This window comes from Haliaeetus albicilla, chromosome 1 (genome assembly GCF_947461875.1).
Source record: "Haliaeetus albicilla chromosome 1, bHalAlb1.1, whole genome shotgun sequence".
Lineage (NCBI taxonomy): Eukaryota > Metazoa > Chordata > Aves > Accipitriformes > Accipitridae > Haliaeetus > Haliaeetus albicilla.
The window spans coordinates 28,271,047-28,289,838 of NC_091483.1; the positions used below are offsets into that span (position 1 = coordinate 28,271,047).

The 18,792-nt window shown below is 43.1% G+C and overlaps 1 long non-coding RNA gene across 1 annotated transcript; it reads left to right on the forward strand.

The window, feature by feature from the left end:
- The first annotated feature begins 1,205 nt into the window (after window positions 1-1,205).
- Window positions 1,206-10,947, forward strand: LOC138685415 (uncharacterized). Its single transcript, XR_011324654.1, has 3 exons — window positions 1,206-1,803; window positions 7,822-7,991; window positions 10,829-10,947. It is a non-coding gene; the product is annotated as an uncharacterized lncRNA (long non-coding RNA).
- The last annotated feature ends 7,845 nt before the right edge of the window (window positions 10,948-18,792 follow it).

Here is an 18,792-nt window from a genome sequence, read left to right on the forward strand (position 1 = left end):
TATGTGGCCATGTTAGCACATGGAGCTCTGCATGCGCTGCTGTAAATGTATCTGTCTACCTTTTAAGCAAAGTAGCTGAAAGCCCCTGAGGGTGTTCTTACGAAATGTAAATTCACTGACTTGGAGACCTCAGCAGAAAATCGCTGCTTTTAGTGGATGGCAGTTTAACACTCTCCTTTCCATAGGAAAGTGAGGAAAAAGAAATGCAGTCCATGGTTGCTTTTACATACATTCAGCATTTGTCTTTTTTCTTCTTTGACAAAATAAAAGCAGTTTAGGCATCTATAAAAGTAGCATTTTTTTCCCCCCACAGAAATAAGCAATAAATTCTTAATGCCCATGTGACAGATCAATCTCAACCTGTCAATAATTCATAGTTGATACTTCCTCTATTTTAAAGTTAAGAAGGAATTGTGAGGAAAGATGAACCTTCTTTTGGGTTCAGATTGACACCTCCTTTCAAGACTGTTAATTTGCCTGAGAAAAAAAAAAGGCACACACATGGGAGCTTAAGTTCATTAGTGGTCTTCTTGCAAGTATTTTGACAATACTGCATGAATCACATGCTTTTTCATTGAATGGTGCGCACACACTTGATTAGTGTGTCTTAAAATGTCCAGCCAACTAGGTTCAGACACATAAAAATACCCATCCGGAGTTGCAAGCACTCACATATTTGACTTCAGTGGAACTGTTGCAGTTCCTTCATATCTGAAAATCAGGCCCTTTTCAATGTAGAGTGGGGTGCCAAGTGCTGTCTGGCCAGTTCAAAGGCCACTAGGCTGTAGCCATGAAGGAAGACCAAAACACAGGTGCCCTCAGGAAGAGAACTTGTTGCCTGGAAGACTGCTGTGACTTGAGCACCTTCTTCAAGAGTCAGTCATTCAAGTCTTAAATTATTTTTGTAGTAAGATTGTGTTCTTAATGGGACAGCAAGCCCACAACATGTTACAGAAGACAGTTAGGAAGAAGATACTACCTACCCCAGAGCAGTCAGATGAGCTGAAGTCCTCACTACTGCTAGCCAAATTCTGGATGCTCTCAATTTGGAAAATAGGGTATCTTAAGACAAATCACAGAAGTTGGGACCCAAAAGTTTTGCTCATGATCTTTCTAAGCACTTTAAGGCTTGAAAAGTAATCATTAAGAATATTTAGTGCATTTCAAGATCTCTGCATGCCTTTCTCGAGTGAATAGACCCACTGTCCTAGCAGTGTTTTTCAACTTTTGCCAGTTTGAACATACCTAAACATTCTCCAGTGGATGGGCAGGCACCCTGGGTAGCAGGTGTAAGTTTCCTTACAAAAGGCTCCATTTTCTCAGTTACTTTTTTCATCTTTTTGGAAGTAGTTAATGGAAAACCACCAGTCTTAATGCATTTCAGTAAGCTGGTTCTCTCTGGGATCTTTAAAGGGCAATGCTAAAACAACCTTGAGTTTTAAAGCATAGTGATACTTTATGTGAGAATGTTCTCTGGGTTTCTTGTATGTGTTGCTAGTGATGTAAACAGTCAGCTTTCTTCCATTTAGAACTTAAAATGCTACTTTTCCTTGTCCAGTTCTCCAAATTTGGCTGGGCTCTGATGGTCACGTCTCTGCTCTTTTTATTTTTCATCACCATCTTTTTTTTTTTTTTTTTAAGATGAAGTAAACTATTTCATAGACTTGCCAATTAACATTGGTTGCCTCCTGTCCTAAGTGCTGTACAAACATAGTGGAAGAAACAGTCCCTTCCCTGAAAGTCTTCCCTGATGATCTAAACCCAGAAGGAGCTGATGGAGATGTACTAAAACAGGTCTTGCAGGTCAGTGATGTTGTCAGTAGATTTTGGCTGGTCAGGCTAATTGAACAAGCTAGCAGAAAATTTCATTGATAAATCACAAATTGAAAAAGTTTATTCAGCACCAGATCAGAGATGTGTACAGAAGCCGGGGAGACCTTCCTCATCATATGCTAATGGAACAGGTTGCACTCATCCTGTTATCAGGGCTGTGTATGAACTGTTTCACAAATCTTAAAGGGTATATCATAAGGCTAGAGAAAGGGTGCAGTCCTGCTTACCCCCCAGGGAATAAGAGGAAAGCCACCTGAGCCCTCCAGTTGCATCATGCATTCTTCCTGATGTGCAGTAAAGTCTCAATTTCTAACGGCCAGTGTGGTTCTGCAGCTGTCTTCCCTGAATTAATCACAGCTGCTTTCTCAACCCAAGCAAACTCTTAAGGAAACTTGCTTCTCTTTCCTGCAAATGCATGCAAGAAAGAAAGTGCTATTTTTTATACATAGTCACATTTCAGATTAGAACTGGATGATATAAGCACAAGACACATCATTAACTAGGGGAATCTGTTAATACCCATAATCAATAAATGAGTACAGGACTGTTTCTTGTATTACAGTCACAAAACAATGCATAGTGTTTGCTAACTGCTGTTCACTTCTAAATACTGCATGTTACTCACTCATTAATTACTGCCACAGTTTGCAGGAATTATTCCATAATTAATTGGCCTCTAAAACACTCTGCTGTATCTCTTTCACATTTGGGAAGTGCTACTCAACATCCTATTTTTCATACAAGTTTTTCGTACAAGCTTTGCCAAAGCTTTTTGAACATGTCATCTTGGCAGATAAAAACATGACTTGGGAATGGCTACAAGAAATGAGATAGTGTGAAAAGTTTTAGAAGCAATGAACTATCACTATTAAATGTAAAATTAATGTGGCATTCCTGCATCATGAAATCCTTCCTACCAAACTATAAACCAGGCAGTACTGTAAAAAGTTGGAATGCAGATTACTTAATAATTTATGTGTAATTCAGGAATTGGTTCAAGTCTTAGAAAGACTAATTTATTTGAATCCATTTGAACAATGCGACTGACATAATGGCATAAATAATAACCTGTACAAACCCAGCATCCTTCACTAGCATAGATCCCAAAGTAAGGCATCACTTGTGGAAATGGAGCCACCACTTCAGACACCCGTGCCAGCTATATTATAGATCCAGTATTCCCCACTGCCTCTGGTGAGCCATTTATGAACTGTAGTGATTCAGCATCACAGATGAGTGGGCCAGTCTCTGTTAGGAAAGAAGTATCTTCTCTACAGAGAGTTGCAGAGAGAGGGGCAGGCAGAGATGTAATTATTTATGTGGCACATAGCTCTTTATGATCTCTAATGACTGAAAATACTGGGAATGATTTTAAGTCTCATTTGAAAAAGCATCACAAACAGTAAAGAGCACAATCCCCACTTCATAGGGCTCAGTTTTCAAGAGCCAATCTCATAGTGCCAGTCCACACAGCACTCAACATGCAGGGGAAAATCTTGACATTTATTTAGGTGCTTACATGGGAGCAGAAATCTTCTGAAAATCTAGTCCCAGCTGCAGGGGGTGCAAGGCCTTTGGGAAATTCCAACCAGTAGCTGGATTGTAAAGCAAAGGATCACACAACAGCCTTGGAGTAAATCAGTATTATGCACTGTTAATCCACACCCACTATCCAGCCAAAATAAATAAAATAAAAGCTCTTAGTGCATTACACTAATGCAAAGCCCACGATAATACAGGGGAAGGTCTTCCATGAGCCAGAATGCCTGTTCGGCTGAGGTTGTGAGCGCTCATCATCAGGGCATGACTGAGCACACTGAGGAAGAACTGTCAGGGTCGGAAAGGGAGGCAGAATAGGAAAAGTTTCCTACAGGCCACAGGACAGTGTCACCCCATCTGTCAGAACCACATGTGCCATCAGCTAATAACTGCTGCCTGCTCTGGGCTGGTAATGACATCCATGATAACCTGCCTATTGCCTGCTCTGGCAAATACCATCTCGCCCAATCAAAACAACTAAATGATGTTTGATTTTCCTGTGCCTTTGTCCCTAAAAATCCTCTGCCATGAAGCTTTTGAACTGCTCCTCTTTGGCTTTGGTTAGACCAAGTGGCAAACTGAGACCTTTGCTTTTCTACTAAACCCTTTTGGTTTTGTCATCTCTGGTCCCTTATTGCAGTCTCTATGCACTGAATCTGTACTCAGAAGGCAAACTCTTCAAGGAGAACAAAATCTTCCCAGGCACAAATCACTACAGCATATAGTGATGAGGGTTGCAAAGTGCTACCATGAAAATGAGCTTCTAAGTCATCCCTGCTATGTAGTAGACACAGTCATGGCTTTTTATTAGAGAAAATGATTCTGATCTATAAATTAATTTAAAAATTAGATGGTGGTTGTGGAGATGGAGGAGATCAGTATTGTGGTGGCTCCATTTAGTAGTAACTGAAGATTGATACAATTTGATGTGGTTTGGGTGCCTTGATAAGAGTTGAAGATTAATAGATATGTACAAAATGAAATGAAATCGTGACCACGATGTCATCTGCTTTCTGGACTCAGGAGGGCTAAATGGGTACTGGAACTGAAGGACAAACCTCTAAAGATGGCCTCCCAGAATAAAAAGTGATACACTTGACACCGTTAAATATGGTAGAAGATTGTATGGTTGCATGTTCAGCTCCTGTAAATACATTAATGTACTTTGATCTCCAGGGTTGCCAGGCCAGCTTCCACTTTTGTTAAATCAGATGCTTTTTTTGATGAATCTGCAGTGGATGTGGTGGATTGTTGAGCATTACACTGAGCTAAAACTACTGAGACAAGCAATTGTGGACCATCTAAGCTGAAGAGTATTAACAATTAAGCTTTGGTGGCAGTATTTGATAAAAGAAAGATACATTACCCTAACTTTGCTGAAAGGACTGCTAATGTTGTAGAGTATTGGACATGACTCGGAGGAGAGTATGAATGTGAACTCGGATTAAATGAGTAAAATGTGAGGGAAGTTAGTATTGAATTAAATATGAAAGTGGTTGAACTGTAGGTTTACCCTGGAAGTTAGAGATCTGAATTTTTGCATAGTAACAGAAATTTTACCAGCTATTTGATGAATGTTTCTCTGCATATGAACATCTTTGATTAGAAACCAGTGGCCAACAGTGACCCAGAGCACAGGAGGGAACATAGAAATGTACTGAGGAATGCAGAATCGACTGGCCCGTATTAATATTGTGACAGCAAATACAGCTAAGCTATCAAGATAGTAGAAAGGCTTTCTAGTTCTAATACAAATTCCCAAATTGTTTTGGCACTGAACTCGGAATTGCACAGGCAGATGCATAGGATGACTCTGAACATGATAGGAACGCAAATAGCTGCTTTTGCTGAAACACGGAAATGCTATCCTCAGTACTAAATGGAAAAAACATGATTTGGGGAGACATAAGTAAAAAAGCCAAGTGTTGTCAGGTGAGAAAATGAGGTCAAAGTAAAAGAAATGTACTTTCTTCTAATGTTTAAGGAGGCAGAACCAAAGCTGAGTTTCAAACTGCCAGAAAAAATCGAGGGAGATAAAATGATGCAGGAATCTGACTGAGACTGCAGCTAAATCAAAGAGGTAGGAATTAATGATCTACCCTGAGGTATAATACACATGGCATAGTTTAGGTGGCCCAGCAGAAGCAGCAAATCAAGCTTAGTGAGAGGTTTGGAATCAGGAAAACTGAAAAGGAAGAAAAAAAAGGATCAATTTATTGCAGAGGGGGAAAAGTTTCTAATAAATGGGAAGCAAGGTATAATGCAAAGTGAATATGTGGGATTAGCTAGATGTATTGTTTTCGTCTTGAGCAATATGACTGAACACTAATATAGCTTGTATATATGGAAAAAGTAGCAGGGCTTTACAGTAAGAGCTTTAATGTCTTATCAAAATATGGTTCTCAACCTAGAACTTGAGGTAAAACACTACAGTTGTCACCCCCCGCCCCCTCATGAAAATGATACTGGGGAGACCAAGTTAGACCAGCTGATACACTGTAGTTTCCTACCAACACACACAAACATCTAAACCAAAAGCTTTGCCTGTCTAATTATCTGCCATGGCTAGTCTAAATAGTACTCCGAACCATGCAATTAATGTTACTCGATCCTCTTTGTCCTTAGTCTTAGGCACTTGAGGAAAAAAAAGAGTTTAGGTTAAATGGAGAGGTAATCCATTCTCTTCACTGATATATGTTAACGCTGTTAGAACATACACCATATTCTATTTCGTCTACCTGACTTCATCTCAAGTGTTTTAAAGGATGGTCATAGTCAGTCAGGAAAACATCAAACAAGAAGCTTTAACTGAGATGAGAATATGACTGAAGGGAAAATGCAGGTTAAAATTGTTGATGCTTTTTACAAATTATAGGAACTGAATCATGTATTCCCTTTCTTCCTACCACCAAATCAAACAATGTAGAACCGAGAGAACTGTCCTTTTGAGATAGAAACAGCATGTGATCATTAATATATAGCTCATGTTTTCTATGCTGTATCAAGCCGTGTATCCACTTTTTCCTGGGTCATAACCAGCCGCAAGCAGGAGACAGATAGCTTCCTAATGAAATGGAAGCATTATGATATCTGACTTTTATCACTATTATTGAGCCAGCAGACTTCCCTGCTCACTAGGTCTATTTCAGAGCCTACGAGATAAATCCTTTTGGGTAAAAAGTACTGGAGGAATTAAGTGGTATTAGAGACATACGTGTATATGCAGATCCCCATGTATTCTAAGGCTCTTCCTAACAATTTAAGAAACCCTTTTAAAAGATATACCCAGTGTGCGAAAATGATCTCCAGAAATCCCTTGTTGGGCAGTCTTTAATAGTACCTCTTGCAGCAATTCCTCTTCCAGGACAGGGACTGCAAGAAGTGTTAGAAACTTTGTTGCCTTTGACTTAAATGTGTTAGACTTCCCAGCAATATAAGAGCTAACACTCTTTCCCTAGTACAACACACATACAGTACTAGGCACTTCTGTTCGGAGAGATCTGAATATATTATCCTTAACGAAGAGAGAAAAGGTGAGAGTTTCAGCCCTTTTGCTCCTTTACACCAGATAAAAAGGAAAGAATAAATTAAAGCCACCCTCAGTATCCTGTATCCGGCTGACAGAGATTGCTGGAAGCACGGCAGAGGCCAGCTGTGAGGGTCCTGTTTTCCCTGTGGCAGGTATTGGCAGGGACAGGGCTTGGACTGGCAAGGAAAGGAAAAAGGCACAAGTCTGGGGAGGATAACCTTGGGATGTTTATGAAGACTGCAGGACTTCCTTAATTACATCGTTGAGTTCTCCAGCGCCCCAAATTGATGTGACCTAAAGCTCTAGGACAGCTTCTCACTCTGGAGTAACTTTGATTTTTGTCTTTTTAATTACACTATTGGCATAATGGATAATCAATTAGAATCACATAAAATAGGGAGGAAACATCCAGGAATTTAAGTTACTTAGAGGAAAGAGAGATTTCATAAATATAACAATAAATGTGAAATTTAAAATATAATATTATTTTTTTAATTCAGTAAGTGGAAACATAGCAAGGAGAAACAAATGTTGGAAATGTAATCCTGAAAGCTCTTGACTTGTTGAATGATATGTTATTGAATTGTGAAAACTTAAAAACTACAGAGAAAATAAAGAGTAAACAGAGAAAATTCAATTGAACCAGAGGAAACTGTTAAAATAGGAAAAATAGTTCTTTGGGGTATTTTTCTGGGACCTGACTACTTTCTCTGACCAGCCTATGTTTCTGCCTGTTCCATCTTTCACTCCCTTTCTCTCTCCTAAATGTTGTGAGGAACGCGTCAGGGTCAATGGAGAATGCACTGTGATTGTACATTAATGGGTTATGAAAGTTACTGAAGAGCTGGTGTACAGGCTGGGCTAGAGTAATTGCAATCATTATACATTGCTATTAACATATTTATTCATCTTGGTGGCAGGATTTACTTTGAGGGAAATGTTATCAGGTGTTTGATGGAGGAAGAAAGACGAGCATACTAGAGATTCCTGGAGACGGGTAATACGGTCGATCGATCTTACAACTGGAGCAGACTCTTCCATAGTGACAGACAGAGTGATCTTACGTGTCCACTAGACAGAAGGAAGACCAGTGAGTCAAATCATGTCCAGCTTTCCCTCCCATGGCAATACTAATTTTCTCTCCTTCCATAAGGTTCTCTAATCCATCCCAGCTGCCTCTGCCTTTTAAATCCCTCTTCAAAATCCACTTTTTACTGCAATGCTTGAAGAAAACACTCATCTCACCTGACTTTGCCTTTTAACATATAAATCTGATAAGAATCTCAGGCCTATCTGTGTGACCTGTACTCTAAAGCGGATTATGTTATTGACAGCTCAAATTTGGTCTCCCCCAGGACCACTGCACAAGCAAACAGCCATTATACGTACGTAAATGTACATATGTATACGCCTGTGTTCGTTCTGAAGTCCACACTGGGAAGCAAAAATCATTTGGAAACTTCCAGTGTTTTATTAGGAAAATGAACCGTTTTGTTGAGTGGAATCAAATGCAGAGAAAGGTCAGGTGAACTGATGGTGCTGAAGTGATTGCTGTGGGGTGCAGTGGCCGAGGAAGAATATCAGCCAAAGTGAACAGCGAACTCAATTCTGGAGGCTTAGCATGGATGTATTTAAGCATGGGGTGCATATACTATCTGTAGACTCATATATCACAGTGGAATGAGCAGGATGCAGACAGATATTTGAAATACAGATTTGATAACTACAGTAATGAAAGATGAGTAACCCTAAAATCCCCAAATATAAAAGAACATTTATCATGGCTGCAGCAGGAAGTGAACCACAAGAATGCAGGTAGAATTATGCACAGTGATGAATTTCATATGGTAGGAAAATGTGGGAGCTTAGTACCCTGTCAGTGTGTGAAAACATACATTCCTTAAAGGTCCATTTCTTCTATGTACTCTACAGGTCTGCTGCCACTCCATTGTTTTACAGTCACAGCATGGCACAAACAGGAAGCTCGTGTGTTCCTGTTTCATTGAACTTTCTCTTTTGTCCACAGTCTGCAGCAGATTTGGCCATCGTGGGTTTTAGCAGCCGAGATTCTCCAGACAGGAGAAGGCATGATGGGGGGAGCAACAAAAAGCTAATTCTAGAGCTGACTTTAACAAAGAGAAAGGCTAAAAAGCTCCAATCATTAAAGTAAAAATATTTAGAAGCATTTCCAAAGGATACATTTAATTTCTGATTCAGAACAAGACTAATGTGCCGTTTAACCTGCAAGTTTATATGAGACTTAAACGATACGCAGTAGGAACTCTCTCCAAGAGATACAAAGTTCTCAAACTTGCAGCGTGAATTGAATGGTACATGAAGACATGCATATTTTTGAGGTAAACGTATCATTGGTGTTCTCAGTACCTTGCTTTTAAAGATGCAAAATCAATACCTATTTTAGGCAACTATTTCTTCACTCATACTAGTGCTTTTACAATAATGCAGACATTTAAAGAATCATAAGATAACACCTGCAATTTGTCTAGAAGTACTAAAAGAAAATAATGTATTGTTAAACAAAGTTATCAGTGTCTGAGGTCTTTGACAACTGTAAAAACAGCACCCTTTCACAGGCAGCACAATTAAATAATTTTTAATTTGCAGTAATAGTGGGGTTCAGGTTCTCTAACGATCCTGTGAAAACTTCCACAAAAATATTGAGAGAACATTTATTTTGTGGCAATACTAATCCTAGGTGACAGACAGTGTTCTCAAGGCTTTTTTTGTTGACAAAGACAACAATAATACTTCCTCATAAATAGCTGTATAATGACTACAATCTGCAAAATCCAAAGTCATTAAAAAAAATCTACATTCAGAGAACACAGTCCTCGCTCTTTCTGAAAGACAGTTTCCTTATTATGACTTTTTCCATTTTGATTGAGCCAGATGCCAACAAATTTCTTTTGGGGTCTATTCTTTAAAAACTGAGAGCAAATTATTAGCAGAAGCCAGCAGCAATATAACAACAGAGTGCAGTTTGCTATAACAAACTTGAGAAATAATTACCAGACCCCTTATGCAACTTTACTTTCTCCATGGTTTTGCTACTGAAGAGCAGGATCATCATTTCCATGCAGATGCCAGGGCACACAGCTCCTTACTCGTAACAGGACTTGGTTCAGCACAGCTGTGATGGGGAGCGTGGATTCACATCATCTTAATATGCCAACCGGCAATCCCTGGGACTGCAGAAGACTGGCACAGCCTCTGAATTAATCTCGAATAGCATCATTTTGCCCTCAGGACATCAAATACTGCTGACCTCTCATAAGTCTGACCCACATCTTGTGATCAGGGCCAAGAAATAAACATCAGTCTCAAATTAGCATTCTTCAGTGTCACAACCCCATTAGAACTGGCGTAAACAAAAGCAAGAAGCAATACTTTCCCCTTCCCACCTCCTGGCTTCCTCCTAGGATGGCTGTGGCCATAAAACAAAGATCATTAAAGAGGACTTTTATATTAATGATTGAGTGTATGTTACAGTAATCAGATAATGGCTATATCAGCTTTCATTAGAAGTCTCAAGAAACCCATCTTTGCTATGCATGATAAACTAATTTCTTCTAAATACTTTGACAGCATTGTTGATTAAAGCCTTAATGTTCACTTTATATAAGGGCAATTGTTTTTTGGTCAGTTTATTGCTTTGTGTAACAGCAAACCTGAATATTAAGTGGGCTTGAGAGGTGTTCAGGAAAACTCTGCATACTGCGTGATGTCTACCCTAAAGTATTTGTATAGCTTTTTTTTATATATATACTTACATACAGTCTAGGTATGAAAGAAATAACCCTGTTACTTGATCTCAATTATCAGCTAAAATGTCTTGGGCCATGAAGTACCGAGAGTAATAAAATAATAACATTAATTAACAATGTGCATTTCTGTCATCCTGCTTAGGGTAACACTTTGCAACGTGGAATCAAGCGGATCCAGCAGAGCAGGGATAACAGACAGAATTTCAAGACCAAAGGTATATGGGTCCTTGTTCAATTGCTTGATAATATCTCCTGGTCTGCCTACAGCATGTTTTAACAAGATCTCTGTACTCAGGGCCTTGTTTCTTCCATTCTGCAGACGCAGTGTAAAGCAGGTGTGCGTCTGCTCAAGGGGGCTCAAGTTACACCCAGAAAGGGTTGAAGCACTAACTGAAACATAACCGTCATTCAGAGCACATAGTAAGGTGTGCAGGGAACTGGCTGGCATGCCAGCGAGTGAGTGAGAGGTGAGAGGGCTTTCTCTGGGGGCTCATCTAGGCTGAGCTGCACTGGCTGCCGTAATAACAACTCTCTTGCTGGCATGAGAGAGCAGCTTAAAATATTTGTGTGACTGCACATTTGGATGGGGCTGCACACGCGTGAGAAAGGATAGCTATCTTGTTGAAACAAGAAAGTTTGATCATGTCCCTTGTGGTGCCTTCTGTGTTTTGTTCTGCCCTGATTTTCCTGTTAAATCCTCACAATACAGTTTATCTGTATTTCTTCTGCTGCTCTTACCAGGTTTTTTTTTCGTTTGCTTTCCAATGTGTTCATTATTGTCCTTCCCAAGTCCAGTAGCTCACATCTTGTTGCCATTCTTGGGATGTAATGTATTCTTCTGACCACCCATTGGCATCTGGAGTATCATTTCCCTTTCCCAACATCCTCTTTCTTGAATGTCTGGGGCCACTGCTCTAAGTAGGTGAATACTGAAAAGCATTCAGGGAACTGGGGTGACTGTCATAAACTGATGGAAACTGGTATTGTCTAAACCTCAGCAGTTACCTTTTCTGTGAGACGATACCTGCTGCTGAACATCCCCCCCTTACAAAGGAGGTGCTTAGTTGCAGTCATCTAGATGACGGACACTGTGCTGTCAGCATCCAGCTACTTGTAGCATCTTTTAAACCACCTGATGTGTGGAGCAGCAAGCTGGCCTCTGCACCCCTATTCATCTGTGGATACCTCTGAAATCAGAGAAAGGAACAAGTTCTGGGGACACTGATAGAGGATCAACAGTACTTCTCTGGTATCATCCGTTAGTCCTACACTGTGCAGCATGTGGAGTCCCATTTCTGTGCCTTCTGACAGTAAAGCCGAGGGCTGATTAACATGACCTCAGGGGACAGTAAGGGAAATGACCATCCACTGCCAGCTGGTGCTTATTGCAAGTCAGAATGATGGCCTGTAGAAGGATACGAGTGCTCCTCGCACTGAGACCATCTTTGAGTCATGATTGATTGTCATTCTTCCCAATGAAGCCTTAACCATAAATAATAGTATTGTGTGAAATCAAGTATTTGAAAAACATAAGATTATTCCAGATGAGCCTGAACCTTTAACAGTGAAAATGTGACAACAGATGAGGGGAGCAAAGCATTTACAAAACTGGATAGTAAAATACATGTGTGCCTTTTGTCAGAGTGTGAGAACTGAGATGATAACAGAATCTCTGGCTATTTCAACGAGAAGGGGACCAAAGCTATGCAGCATCACAACGACAGAGAAAAGACTTTTCTCTAGAGAAAAATCTCACTCAAATTCCCTTCCTATAGAAATCACCTGAAGCAGATACTGGTTTTTCTTTTGTTGTTTTATGAGGTAGTAAAAAAGTTGTGTTTACTTACTACTTTGGTTTCAGATGCTTTTCCAGTCCAACAGAGCCTGGAATAGCTTGATGTGGCTGTCCTGGGCATCCCAGGGCCAAAGTCAGGGCTCAGTCAGTAGTGGCATGAGCTTGATTTTTCATTGGTATAAGCTACCAGAGGTGCTTGATCACAGCGATATGCACATGATGTGAAATGAAAATCTGGCTCAAGGTGACTGTCATTCATCTGAAGCTGGTGTTAAACTGACAAAACTCTGCTTTCTAATGAAATCCTTACTCTCCCTGATTCATTAAATGTGAAAATGGAACTCCCTCATCATAAACTTAAGCACAAAGGTAAAGCAAAATCTGTCAGTGCCAAGACGAGTACTAAAACTCAGAAAGCAGCCAAACCAAGGAGGTAGAAACCTCCAGAATCTTTGCAAAGGTCACAAACTGAGGTGGTCAAAAGCTAGGAGATGCCTGAGTTGAGTTTATCCATGCAAGCCTTACTTTACCAGCTTGATACATACACCTGATCAGGCTCTTAATTGCCTCATCGCATACTTGTCTTCCTGCAGGATTGTTTCCTCGTTTAGTCCATGGTGCCTTTTCAGCACTAGTCTTTTCTTCCTTCACAAAGTTGCCCCAACTCCACACATCTGTATTCCAAAATTTCTACAGGTTGTCTCTGTGGTACCTGTGTACTTCTCAAACGTCAACTAGTCTGTCTCCACACTCTGGAAGTGGGGTCATCCTTGTTTTGATAACTTGATAAAAGAGATCACTAAATTTGAATGCTCTGTGGCAGATGCTTACCTTTTGCTTTGTCAGATCACTTAGCATTTCCAGTTGCAGGGAATGTGTTTACAGAGGGAATCATTCTCAAAGATCAGCCAAAAAGAGACACTTCAGAGAATTTTTCCCTGCTGCGCTTCTAACAATTCTCTTATGTGTGAACTAAGATTTTTTTCTTACGGCTTAGAAATTTGTGCAATTTGGCCAAATGAGGTATGTTCACGATGGTCAAATTTCAAACTTTTGCTTCTAAGTCCAAAGGCATTAGAGCTCCTTAGAAAAGTAGTTCTTAAATAGTTTTTCTTTTAGCACAGAAAATGTGTTTGTTAAGAATGAAGTCTGGAAACCAGCTGAACAGTTTTAGAGATGGCATATATCTCAAACAGGGAACTTTTAGTCCAAAGAGGTGAAACTTGACAAATCAAGAAGTATCTGAAAATAGGGCCTGAAAGAAAAAAAACCAAACTGTCAGGCATCCTGAACTAGCAGCAGTGATACTAACCTTTCTTACAGTTTTTTGAGGTGACATGCAAGCCCCAAAAGAACAAATACACTTTCTGAGTAGGTGCCCCAGAGGAGTGTTTGTGCGGTGCTCTTTGACAAAAACAGAATACAACCCCCTTAGTACTGAGGAGCCCTAAAGCTGATTAGGTGAACAAGCCCACGCTTGCTGTGTACTGGCCAGGGAGTGCTTATTCTAAACCCCCTTGTTAGCTGCTGGCATGACATTTCTGGCATGTCATTTAGATTCAGACAGCATTCACAGGGTAAAAGCCACTCCAGCCCCCCTCCAATAAAGGGCAGGTTTTTAAGAACCAGAAAGAAATGAAACTGTGGCAGCAACGCATGGGCCATCATTCGCAGAGGAGAGACATCTGGAGATACTGAGGTGGTCTGAAAAAAAAACAGGTGTTTTTAGTAGCCAGCTCTTTGGACTCAGATTTTGGAGCTCTCAGTCTGTGTGCCGTGAGGATCCCAGCATCGAGGGTATGAGGATCGCTGCGGGTTTTCTTTTTCCTGGGCACTGCTGTTTCTTAACTGGCAGTGTCCCATCGAACGCAGCACTGCGTCATTGACTTGCATCAGCGACGGATCGAGCCCTCTGGGAGTCAGCATAATTGGAGATCAGCAACCTGGACTCCTGCCTAGGAAGCAGCAGGAAAGCAGCTGTACTTGAAGCAGAATCAAACCAGATTCAAAGTAATGGGAATATTTAAGCTGTGACAACTTAAAAAAAAAATCACTCTGCTACATTATTTTAGTAAATATTTGTAGGTGTCTGTAATAGGGGGGTAATCACTGCATTTCCTTTCAAACAAGCAAGGAGAGCAGTTTTCAATAATACTGGATGATAAGCAAGGCATTCTAATGGATGGTTTTAACCTTATTTTTGCTGGCAGATTATGCATTACAGCAGTTCTCAGGTGTCTTTTCTCACAGCACACAAAAACTAGTCATGCCTGGTCTTTTCCTGTACTGATGCAAGAACTCCACAGTAGCTGGCAAGCAGCGAGGCATCCCTCTTTGGCAGGGAGCTGGGATGGGCTGCATGTGTGGAAAGCAGCGGGGGCAGGCACGCGGGAGGTGTTCAGGAGGTACCTGGCCACAGCCATCAAAAAGAGGAATGGTACATATGTGCCAGCAGTGAGGTGGGCATCTACAGAGGAAGGAAGGAAGGTGCCTAGCACTGCTGGAAATCACAGATGAACTGCAGCTCAGAGGGGCTGGCCTCAGTATCAAGGCAGTGTGAACAGACAGCTTTCAGGTTAGATTGGAGCCCAGGTCCCAGAGAGTCCATGGAATAATTTGTAGCTCAGAGGATGTTAAGAGAGTTATCAGGGATTCCAGGCAATGGGGTGCAGGTGTGGCATTATTGTTGTGGACAGTGTACAAGATACTTCCATACATTTCCACGTGTTTCTTGCACCAATGAAATAAAGCAGAAATTGGTTTGGGAACTTTGAGAAAGCTCGTGCATCTCTTCTTCAGTTTACCTCCTGTCCCAGAAGGGGAGAACCATACATTCAGAGCACCCACAAGACTGGTGCTAGAAAAAAGGCTGTGGCAGACACGTGTCTTGAGGGTGGAAAAACAGCTGAGCCACCATTTCCATTTTTGTCAAGGAGTGAGGCACAGAGCTGGGGGCAGGTAAAGGAATGCAGTCCTGAATGAAAACCCACCACTTCCAGCGCAAGGCGGAAGATGTCCCAATGAGAAAGCGAGGGGAGCAGAGGCAGGTGCTTTTCCAGTCCCCATCCGCAGCCTTTCCGTAGCAGAGCCTCATGCCCCAAGGGCAGCCTGCTCAGGACATGTGCCAGGAGCACTTAGGGGAGAGCCAGAGTCGCAGCACGTGTGGCCAGGGACATTTTAGAGCTCCTGGCCTCAGCAGAAGGGAACCCAAACACAGCAGCTGGGTGAGAGTCCAGCCCCGACAGTGGATCCGTGGGCTTTAGGAGCTCTAGGAAACCAGCACACAAAAGGAAAGAGTAATAATACTAGAAAAAAAGACCCAGCTAGTAGTCTGTGATGAACTGCTACATTCCCCAAGCGCTTGCCTCACCTTCTTTTTCTAATTCTAGCACGATGCTTATAATACTGATGGATCAGGGTAGGTTGACAGCGGCCAGTTTGCAGATACACCCTACAGCCAGTCACAGAATGAACAAGAACAGAAAATTAATTTCAGTTTGTTTCCTTTATTTGCAACTTTCTTTCAGAACAACTCTAATAAAAGGCAGAGCAGCCCCCGTGTTCACAATGTTGCAACATACTGCTCTCGCTGCATTCCTGCTACAAATGAAATAGGAATGGTTTCTGGACGAAAAACAGAGCCTGTGATTTTTAACTTTCCCTCCCATCAGAGCACAGATTATGGTGAAAAGGACAACCTGGAATTGCTTTCTTAAGACGCATCATGAGAAAGTTGTAGCTGGAAGGTTGGCTACCTCACTGATAAACACCTGTATATTTTCCACTCTTCCAGTCCTTCTCGGCTCCCAGGCTTAGGGCAGACTACAGCATAAAACAGATTCATATCTGAAGACAAAAAAACCTCTCCTGAGCAAAAGGTTTCAGAGAAAGCCCATCTGAATTGGATTCCACGCTTCTTCCCCAATACCAGAAAAGTGTACAAGTTTTCCAGGCTGGAGCAGAAAGGTTATATATAGCACTGCAATTTAATTCACAAGACAATTAAAAAATACATGAAACAGTCTTCCTTATGCATGAGAAAAGATTATCAGAGTTTTCCCCTTTTCCTCTTTTAGGTTATTAAAAATGTAACTCCTTCAAGAGTAATAAATTAACTCGGAAAGAATTGCTTAAGTGAGACCCGGGTTGTGATTAAAGGAAGTTTGGAGTTCATGAGAAGTCTGTGTTTGAAAAACGTCCTCAGTGTTTGGAGTATTGCGTATGGCTTTTGACAACTAATTTGGGAGAAAAGTGGTAGGGAATGAACCTCAACAGGAAAAGCGCTTGTTTTTTGTCACTTTGTGACATTAGCGAAACATCGTTTCTCCTCATTTGTATTTTTCCCCATAAGTTCATATTAAAATGTATCAAAACAGAAAAGACTTTGAAAAAGGCAGCAGAACTGTCACAAGGGATGATGCTAGCTAGTCAGGAGGTTATGCTTTATTATGTAAATACATGTTTGGGGGTATTTTAAAATGCACATCGTGTGGTTAGAGGCGCATTATTAGTTTGATAAACTGTACTGGTACTGAATAAAGCATACCTACCCATCCATAATGTAAATGCCAGCGGTGTGACTTCTTGGACATCTGTGAGCTACCCAATCGACCATAACTGTCCCTTTTCTGTACCAGTCCATCTCACTTGTTGGAGTATTAACCACGAGGCTGCTGGTCCTCACCAAATCCCACTGCCGAAATCCACCTCTTCTTACTGCTCCTGGGAAAAAGTTCCTGCGGCACTTTCTCGCAGGTAATTCCCTAGCGTTGAGCACCCCGAGCTTGAATTCAGATCGGAGCGGAAGGAAATAAAACTTCAGTCTGTGGATAAAGCCTTCATTTACTTACATATAAAGCCAGTGAAATGGTACGACTTTACCTTCTTTTTCTGTAATTTACAGATGGCTAAAATGATTTCCCTGGCAGAGACATCCATTTCTTAACCGCTTAGTGCCTGAGCTGGCTGCACCAGGCTGCAGCAACGGCTCTGGAAGTGCCAGTGCTCGCTCTGGAGGTACCAAGAGGACCTGGATGAAAAACTTGCGACGCATAATTTATGCAGTGACTATAGGCCCTTTTTTGTGCTTGCAAGAACTCCGGGGAAGGCAGGTGGGTTTGGCTGGGTTTTTTGTTTTTTTTTTTTTAAACTTAGTTGTTGAAATTCTTTAAGGAACTGCTCTGTGTTTGCGTGCAGTATCCGTATGTCAGTGGCTTGCGGAGCGAGGCGTTCTGAGCGTTGGCAGCCCAGGTGCGGGGTGCGCGGGGCCTGCACGGACGGGTGCCACGCACCCCCCGCTCTCCGGCACAAGCGTCCTCGCAGGCGGAACGGCAAAGGTTGGGAAAGCGCTTCCAGCGGTTGCCGAGACGCTTGCCTAGCATCCGCGGTTCAGCTGGCCATTTCGCCTCAATGTGCCTGAAATCCGCAGCACCTCACGCGCCTGCAAAAATAATGGGTGTGTGTGGGTGTGGGTGTGTGTGCAGTCTTTGGGGACGCACAGACGCGCTTGAAACGCGAAATGTTGCGCGGCCGTGCGCTAACTTGCGCTCTGGCCTCCTGCTCCAGCCCGCCGCCGGGTAACGCCGCTGCCGGGCTGGGGCGAGGCGGGAGCGGAGGGGGGGGGTGGTCTCCCGCCAACTTCCCGGGGCACAAACTTTCCCGGCAGTTCCCCCCCTGCCCGCCCGCGGGGAGGATGAAAGGGCGAAGCGGGGGGCGCGGCGGGGCGCGCCCTCCCCTCCTCTCCCCTCCTCTCCTCTCCTCTCCTCTCCCCTCCCCTCTGCGGCGCGGCGCGGCCCCGCCCCCGCCGGCAGCCCCGCACCGGGCGGCCGCCGGCCGCAGCGCCCCGCCGCGCCGCGCCGGGCAGAGCCGCGCCGCGGGAAGGGGCGGGGGGAGGCGGCGGCGGCGGCGGCGGCGGGGGGGCGGCGGCGGCCCCCAGCGTTGCGCTGCGCTGCGCCCCGGCGCGGCCCGTGCGCGCCTCTCGGCGGCGGAACCGGCGGCGGGTGTCCGCATCCCCGCGTACTCCCTCACCTCGGCGGCGATCGCCCCGCCGCCGCCGCCGCCACCGCCTCCCGCCCGCCCCCGCCCTCCCCTCCCCCGCACCGCCACACGCACGCACACACACACACACACACACACACACGGACACACGCGCGCACTCCCGGCGCTGTGTGCGAGGGCGGGCGCCGGGAGACGGGCGGCGAGCAGCGCGGCGGCAGAGGAGACCACCGCGCACACGCACACGCACACGCACACACACACACTCCCTCTGTGCCTGCTCCTTCCTCGCCCCCCGCCGCCTCCCTGCTCTCCCC